The following is an 8,651-nucleotide window of genomic DNA, read 5'->3' on the forward strand; positions in this document are numbered from 1 at the left end:
AACACAACTTTCTACTGATAGATGTTTTGTGCTGTTCAACTATATATAGAGCTCAAGGCACGCGTCAGAGTGATCAAAACACAGCACTCTCGCCTACACAACATTCACCACTTGCGTTTTGAGCATGAGATTCACTTCTGCAGAAGGTGAGTGTGCGGATGGGATGCTGACAAAATTTTTGTCACCCAGAGAAGCCATGATGACTCCTTCGCAAACTAATATGCCATTTTCGTCTTTAACGTATTGTACACGTTTTTTTTTTGCAAATACAGGCGTGCACCAGCATCGATCCTAATGCTCAGCTAGATTACCTGGATGGGTGCTTTGTTTACAGTTGCACCGACGCTGTCTGAATCTTCTATTGATGCATCTCAAAGTTTCTCTGAAGGATTGCTATCAGCCTTTCGGCTTCGACATTCACTATTCTTCCTGGTATATTCTGTTGCATTTGTGTTTACAACAAATGCTATTAAAGAGTCCAAAAAGCGCTACTTCGCAACTTCTGTTTCAATGACACGGGATCTTAATATATTTTAGCAGTAAGTCAGCTCTAGTCCTGTCACTTCTATGTCTGCAACATGCTGTTCACGTAGCCATGGAATGCAAAATAGGAAGGTCACACACCTTGCTTCAATTTAGAGGAAATTGCGAGAACAGAAAGTGCGAAGGCAGAAAAGTTAAAGTTACATAATATCAAAACTAGGGCGAAGAGAGCGTGTCACCTCAAAATTATGATGGCTTTTGTTTCGGGCATTGTAATTAGGGCCAGGTTCTATAGATCCGCTGTTACAGAACTTGCAGGCTAGACATACTTTAAATAAATATTATTCAGTTCACTCATGAGGGACATCACATACTGAACATTAATTAGGCGATTTACTTCAAATTACAAGAACCTGAAATATTTTTTTACTATTCCACAAATTATAACTATGGAACAAATTGGACCATGAAAGCTGTACGTCGTATATGATTTAGAAGCACTGCCGCAAAAGAAAATTCTTGAAATACTACAAATACTACAGCGATTCCATTTATGTTGCGAGTGCTCTTGGGTAAACGCTTGTCTACGATGCAATGACGCCGTCAGGCGTTAATAGTTGTGTCATCTTTTTTTATATGCAATGTTAATGCACCTAATGAAAAGTGAAGTTCGATTGTTTTAATTGTTTATATTGTCACAGGTAAAAAAATCTAAAGCATTTCAGGATTTAAAACTGCAGGGTTTAGTATAAAGCGTCTGGGCTTCGCGATTTCACTGCCTTTATAGCCCCCATAGCTTCAGCACTGAGCGTGTGGTGCTCGACACGAGTTCTGGCTCTACGCGTGAGTTCGGCATGGAAGTAGGGCAGTTTCCCACGCATTCAATATGTCGGGGACAGGTAATTTACTATTGCAGTAATAGCAATTTACTTACTGCCTGATTTCACCTCTTAGATGTTCATGTGTATTGCAAACAAAACTACACAGATACGTTGCAAATCGATTGCATATACTTGTACCAACGTCGTGTGGTGCAAAAACACGTAGCTTTATTAGCGTCACTGAAGCCTTTGAATCTTTACTGCGTTATTACTAACGCAGTGTTGAGTAATTATCAGACTAAAATACTTCAGCACCGTCTGCACCAAGATCATATCAGTTCTTTAGCTGTGTTTCCGATAGGCACAACTATAAAAGTTTTTTTTTGCTGCAGAACATACACAGAGCATACTTTTCAACTGATTATTTTGAGCTCTTGCATCTTCCTAGTAGGCACCTCTGAAAGCACAAAAAACACAAAAATTGATATAGAGAATTATATCTATCTATCTATCTATCTATCTATCTATCTATCTATCTATCTATCTATCTATCTATCTATCTATCTATCTATCTATCTATCTATCTATCTATCTATCTATCTATCTATCTATCTATCTATCTATCTAGTCGCTTACGACTTTTTAGTTCTTTTGGCCGTTTTGGTTATGGTAAGAAAATTTAGTACGGAATGGAATCGAATGAAAAAAAAAAACTTTCTTACAGTACTCCAGGAGGCGCTTAGCGCGTAACGGGCGTCTATGAAAAAAAAAAAAACTTTCTTTCAGTCCTCCAGGAGGCGCTTAGCGCAGAGCGGGCGTCTCCCACGAAGGGACCAACAGGGAGTACCTGGTGGCCGCTTCGTGAGCCTGCTGGACGGGTCAATGCTGGTCGGCCATAAGTGAGCCTCTTAGGGACCTCTCCCACTTGTTTGAGGTAGAGTCGGGAGGAGTGTTTCTACGCGCTCACAGGATGAGTGCAGGTGTCGCCGTTTGTCCACACGAGGGGCATGTGTCGCTGGTGTACGTTTGTCTGTAATAGGCGTAGGGTTAACGCCTGTGGTCTGTTAAGTTTCGGATGTGGGGGTGGGAAAATGCAACGTTCAAGGTAAAAGTGCTTTGTTATGTTTTTAATTACCGAGCACATGACAGTATTACGAGCATAGGTGGCTAGTCATACGTAAAAATTATGACTTGTATGTCATGTATGTCATGATTTACATTACATTAATATGCTGCTCTTAGTAGTTTTGTTCACATTATCTATAGCGAAACTGCTATAGTACAACATGACCGCATGGCGAACATAATTCACAGACCCTAATGTAGAAATCATGACATGCATGTCATGTATGTCATGACTACATGCCACGCTCATGGTGCTCTCACGGTTGATTCACTAGCATCATCTATACCAAATTTGGTACGACCGTACGTGAATACATTACAAAGTATATGACTGGTGCAAACTTCATAGTTATGAGATACGTGTCATATAATTGATTTATATGTGGGTTTTGACGTTCAAAAACCACCATATAATTATGCGAGACGCCGCAGTGTAGGGCTCCAAGAATTTTGAATACCTGGAGTTCTTCAACGTGCACCCAAATCTGAGCACACAAGACTCAAGCATTTTCGCCTTCATTGAAAATGCAGCCGCCACCACCGGGATTTGATCGCGTGACCTGAGTGCGAGTCAGCAGCCAAGTGCCTTAGCCCCTAGAACAACGCGGTGGGGCGATACGTGTCATGCAATAACATGACTACTTGTAACACTCATGATGCGCTCGTGGCTATTTCGTTAGGTTCGCATATACAAAATTTGGTATTACATGATATCAATTGACGGCGAAGGTGACTGACACGTCCAAACATGATATTCATGGCTTGCGCGCCATGTAAAACATTAGTGAATGATATACTCATAGCGTGATCGCGGCCGTTTCGCTAGCTCCACATATACCAAATTTGATAATACACTACGTGAATGGACAATGAAGATGAATGACACGTCCAAACATAATAATAATGCAGATGTGATGTAAAACATGAATACATGCCAGGTTCATAGCGTGATTGCGCCCGTTTTACTATAGCTCTACAGAAGCCAAATTTGGTATCACGTGGCATGAACAGACGACGAAGGTGATATACACGTCCAAACAAATCATAACGTGGAAGTCATCTACAGCATAATTTACGTCCGCCTCATAACGTTGTGCTAATTTTAAGTGACATATGAACCTTCCTCATTGGTGCTTTGTATATAATCGATTCCCACTTTGCGAGGTATCTGCAATTTTTTTCTTATTCAGCGCAATAGTGGTTACGGACGCCGGAGACGGCTTACAACTACGGTGCCGCATGTGAACAACGCTGTAATGTCATAACAGCTTCCGCTGTAGAGAATGACCTCACTTGTTTGCCAACTTTCATTACTCGTATTTGAAAATTAGCTCGAGTAATGGGGATAGTCTGTCTTCTCAATTACATAGTCTCCCATTACTTAAAATCATACTTTAAAATTCTTTTTTTTCTATTCACATCTTGACCATTGCCAACTTATCTGGGGCACGAATTGATTTTATAATCTACGAAACGTGCAGAAACGATATCTTCGAAGTGTTTTAGTGCTGGGTAAAATGCAATGAACATAGGCTACTTTCATAAAGCTAATATTATAACAGCTCACAAATCGTACTATATTCAAGAGCGTTTTATATATAAATGTGAAGTAAAACCTAACATACCTAATTTAGACACCCAAGCACATATGAAAGCAAACGACCGCTACTATGAAATGAGACATAGAGAGCATTTGAAAGTTGTTACACCCCATTTGGATACTGGGTATGTAGCGTTTATGTTATTCTTAGCACCAGTGTTAAACCATCATCAGTGATCAATTTTCATTGGTTTCGCTTTTCCTCAGCAGCACATGAATTTATGTTTGTATAATAAAACTAATATTATTGATTTTGACATTTTATTCTCACACGCTGTTTTGCAGGCTAGTGTATTTTGCTTTTATTCTACACTAATCGTATGTTTCCATGTGTTCGTTCATGAACTGTTTTTCTTTGCTGTTGCTCACATGCCATAAATTACTATGGGCTGTGGACTAGTGAAGCGGCATCTCGGCAGCTTTTTTTCCATTGTCGTCCTTATGTACGATTGTATACAGTGAAAATACATTTTAATCGGATTTGATTTAAAAGTCCGCTACCAAACAGCATCAAGAAGAACAGGACCTACGTCTTGTATTGGTAATGAAAAGCATTGACACCAGGTTTGAAAAAGGTAATTGAAAGCTAACGAACTGATAGACGCTCAGATCAACCCGTGAGCCAGAGTTTTAGTTCGAAGGAGTAATGTTTTGGTGGGTCGGAGTACAAGTGAGTCCTGTTTAAAAGAAAGATCGCGAGTGTGAGTTCGAGTAAGTTTGGCCAAAGAATATTTTGGTGAGTCGATGCTCGAGTGAACCCACAGCATAATATAAGTTTTATAAGTGAGTTTGAGTGAACTCCGCGTGTTTTGCTGACCTATGAGCCCAACTACTTCATTTACACAGGCACGTCCATTCACCTCATAATGTTAGACTGAAAGGATAGGTGGGGAAAATTCCTTATGAGTCGACTCATTTGGACTCACTCAGACTCATATTGAGCTTTTTTTGGCGACCTATGATTGGAAGTAAAAAAGAAATCCAGCATAGACAACTGCTTGCCGACTGCTTCACCTGAAACCAATTTTATCAAGCCCTACAATCTGCCGAGATTTTCATAAAGTATACGCTCAGGGCCAGTTTTCAACACCAAAAGGTACTGTGAACTACGAGTAAAAAACTAAAAGTGTGAAACATGGGACTTTAGCTGCTGCAGGCCTATGGCACGAAGGCATTGAAATTTCGCAATATGATGAGTCACAATATATCTCTCGTGGTGCTATTTCGTGCAGCAGATGGTTACCGTTTGTCATAAGCGAAATGTTTTACAGCCTGGTGGAAACCGTTGGGAAGATCAAGACGGCTTACGGAGATGACGCTATGAGCAACACATAGGTTAAGGAGTGATACAACTGGTTGGCCGCACATCGGTAGAGAGTGGGCCACGCTCAGGTGAGCCATCAATGTGCCGAAATGACCAGAGCATTGCTGAAGTGAATGCTACGGTGATGCGGGACCGTCGTGTGACTACCCGGAAAATATAGGAAGAGGTGGGCATCAGCACTTTCAGTGCACACTATGACCGAAGATATGCCCATGAAGAGAGTTGCGGCGAATTTCGTGCCGAAAATAATCACGATGGATCAAGAGCAACCTCGTGTTGAAGTCCCACTGGACATGCTGAATATCCCAAGAAGTGACCCTAACTTCATGAGCACCATTATCACTGTTAACGGGTTTCGAGTGCAACACCAAAGAATGCCCGCTATGTGGGCAGCAGTGTCAAAGTGATGCTGAGTGCCTTCGTTGACTCCCGCGGTGTGGTACTCCACAAAGACGCACCACAGGGTCGAGAAACCACCAAAGAATACTACAGGGGTGTCCTCCGTTGCCTTTGTAAAGCTGTGTGGCGCAAGAGACCTCAGTTGTGGTCAACGGAAACCTGGCACGTTCATCGCGACAATAATCCTGCACGTTCATCACACTTGGTTCAGAATTTTTTTGGTGAAAAGTCGGCCTCTTGTAGTTCAACAGCCACCTGGCTCTCCCTATATGGCCCCTTGCGACTTGTGGCTGTTTCCCTAACTCAAGAGGACGTTGAAAAAAAGTGATTTTGGACAAAAGAGGATAATATGGCTACAACAATACCTGAGCTGTCGAAGGAGGCCTTCTCACAATGCTTCCAACAATGGCAGCACCACTGGGAGAAAATGTGGAGTACCAAGGCGACAGCATTGAGGGGGATTACGTTGCCAACGCTCCAATTATGCCCGTCTTTTTTTCTTCCACCAAAGGTTGTATACTTTTCTAACTGAGCTTATTTTGCGGTGCTAACGTCTAGAACCCGGTTTGAAATCCCGCCCAATGTGCATGCATGCATGTTGGGGGCCTAATCGATAATCACCGGTGTTATATTTCATTGGAAGCTGAATAACCGCACATATTCAATATTACTTTGTAATCCGCCGCGTTCTTGTGAGCCATTATTTGATCGCAGTTCGGGCTTACAGTTTAAAGAAACGTATTAAATTTTATTTATATCTATTCATTAGCACATACTACACCCCATTAGGCTATCGCAGGAGTGGGGCGTTTCAACATGGGAAAACAAACAGCAAGGTGATGCAATACTGGAATAGAAAAAAAAACTAAAGCAGAGAAAAAACAGTAATAGCACTCTTAAAAGCGGGATTGCACAAATTCATTCAAGAAATAATCTAAAGGCAATGATCTGGTTGACCCAGTCAAACTGTTGCATTATTTTATAGTGTGCCGAAAGAAGCTGAATTTAAATAAGTTACTACGTCGACGCAATGTGGTCAAATTGAGTGTAGCTATTTCTCGTAGACTTCAGTTTATCGGCAGGCAAATATTCGTTAGTTAATTTGTAGCGTGACGTATTTACCAGAGTATATAGCAACTTTAGGCTTTCGAGATCACGTCGCTCTGACATAGTTTGTAGATATAACGTAGCAAGCTGAGTGGAGATTGAGAAGTTCCAGTCGGAACGTCAGAAAATAAAACGAATGGCCTTCTTTTGAACCTATTTTAGAGCGTAGATGTTGGATGCTTTATGAGGGTTTCATACAGGGCTGGCATTATCAAGAATGGGATGGATGACTGCTATATATGTGGGCAGTTTTGTTTTGTGTGGGGCATCTCTAATGTGCGATTTAGATAGCCCAGTTCCTTTAAAGCTTTATTGCAAGTGTATTCGATATGTTCAGACCAAGAGATGTTAGCTGGGAAGATGAGGCCTAGGTAATTATAGTCGGACACACGTTTCAGAGAGGAGCCATTGAAAGAGTAATCGAACAGAAAAACAGAAATCGTTGGAAAAATGTAGCATGTCAGTGGTGTCCTCACAACTCGACACCTGCCCTAATAAAGAAGCATATCTGCACAGATCAAATAACTAGACTGATACTCGCATTGTCTGTCTTCTACAGTGCAGCTTACCTTGCCTTTGGAGTAAAACAGATCCTCGCCGCATTTAAGCCTATCAGGCCCAGCCAATTCAAGGATTTTTTAGAAAACCTTGCAGCAGAAGGCATAGCAATCATATCTCTATAGAAACAAAGTAAAAAGATAGTGAAATTGTACGCGAAGGAAGGGATCTGCACGAGCGAGAATTCTTGCATGTGAGACGTGCGTGCGTGTGGCATTGAGTGCAAGTTATGTGCACCTTGAAAATTGGTTTGCGCTTTGTCTCCCAATATTTATGAGCGCTACAATCTACATTACTTATAAAATGTGATTGTATATCTGACAATAATGTAGTTGCAATATTTTGTGGCTTGCCTGTTTTTAACTATTTAACCGTTAAACACGGCAGATCACTTTCACAACAAGTCGCAGTTACTTGAAAAAATGTACGACAAAAATCGTAAAGGCGTCAGGTTACTGCATTACACACTCAGTCTACAAAAAACCCGTTTCACTAAGCTCTCTATCCAACGAAACATTTTTTCATTTTCTGATAGGTACCCTTACGACGGCACGTTTTCACGAAACTCAATTATTTAACAACTGTGACCAACAGGAATAGTGATTAGCCCTTGCATATGTATTATTCCACGTCGTGATGTCTGCTCAGCGCCTCTCTGGCATGTGCTGGCCCGCGTAGGGCGAGTATAGTAAACAGATGAAAAAGAAAAATCAAGAAGAACAATATATTTTCAATAAAGGTATTCACAAAATTATTTATGCGAGAAAGTTGGGATTCGTAGCCGATATGACTAGTTGAGGATCCGTTAGAGACAAGGCAGCTTTGTGTTTCAATTAGCGAGTAGAATCTTTAGCTTACAAATACAACACAAATGACACAATCAAGCATGGTCATGTATAAAAAACAACAACACAAATTATGTCACATGCGCATACATTTCAAAAATATTATTATAGCATCTGGTAACTCTCTGATAGAAAGAGTGTCTTGGGTGACTGCATCATGTTCGGTCGACATTTCATTAGGGTAGGGCTACCGTTGTAAGTTTTAGGAGCAACGAAGCGTATTTTCAGATGGTCTTAGACAGTGCATTCTCTCGGCAGATAAGTATATTGTTGTTCTGCCTGCTGAGTATGACTTCTGGCTGGTAATGGAATCGATGCTTGAAAGAGTACTATAGTATTCAATATATTGTGTACTAATATTGCGCTTTTGAATAGCCAAACCCTATAAA

At 41.0% G+C, this 8,651-nt stretch overlaps 1 long non-coding RNA gene across 1 annotated transcript; it reads right to left on the minus strand.

The window, feature by feature from the left end:
- Positions 1-1,512: 1,512 nt before the first annotated feature.
- LOC142764810 (uncharacterized) lies at positions 1,513-7,614 on the minus strand. Its single transcript, XR_012883900.1, has 2 exons — positions 7,429-7,614; positions 1,513-1,761 (listed from the first exon to the last, which is right to left on the minus strand). It is a non-coding gene; the product is annotated as an uncharacterized LOC142764810 (long non-coding RNA).
- Positions 7,615-8,651: the final 1,037 nt, after the last annotated feature.

This window comes from Rhipicephalus microplus, chromosome 6 (genome assembly GCF_043290135.1).
Source record: "Rhipicephalus microplus isolate Deutch F79 chromosome 6, USDA_Rmic, whole genome shotgun sequence".
Classification (NCBI taxonomy): domain Eukaryota; kingdom Metazoa; phylum Arthropoda; class Arachnida; order Ixodida; family Ixodidae; genus Rhipicephalus; species Rhipicephalus microplus.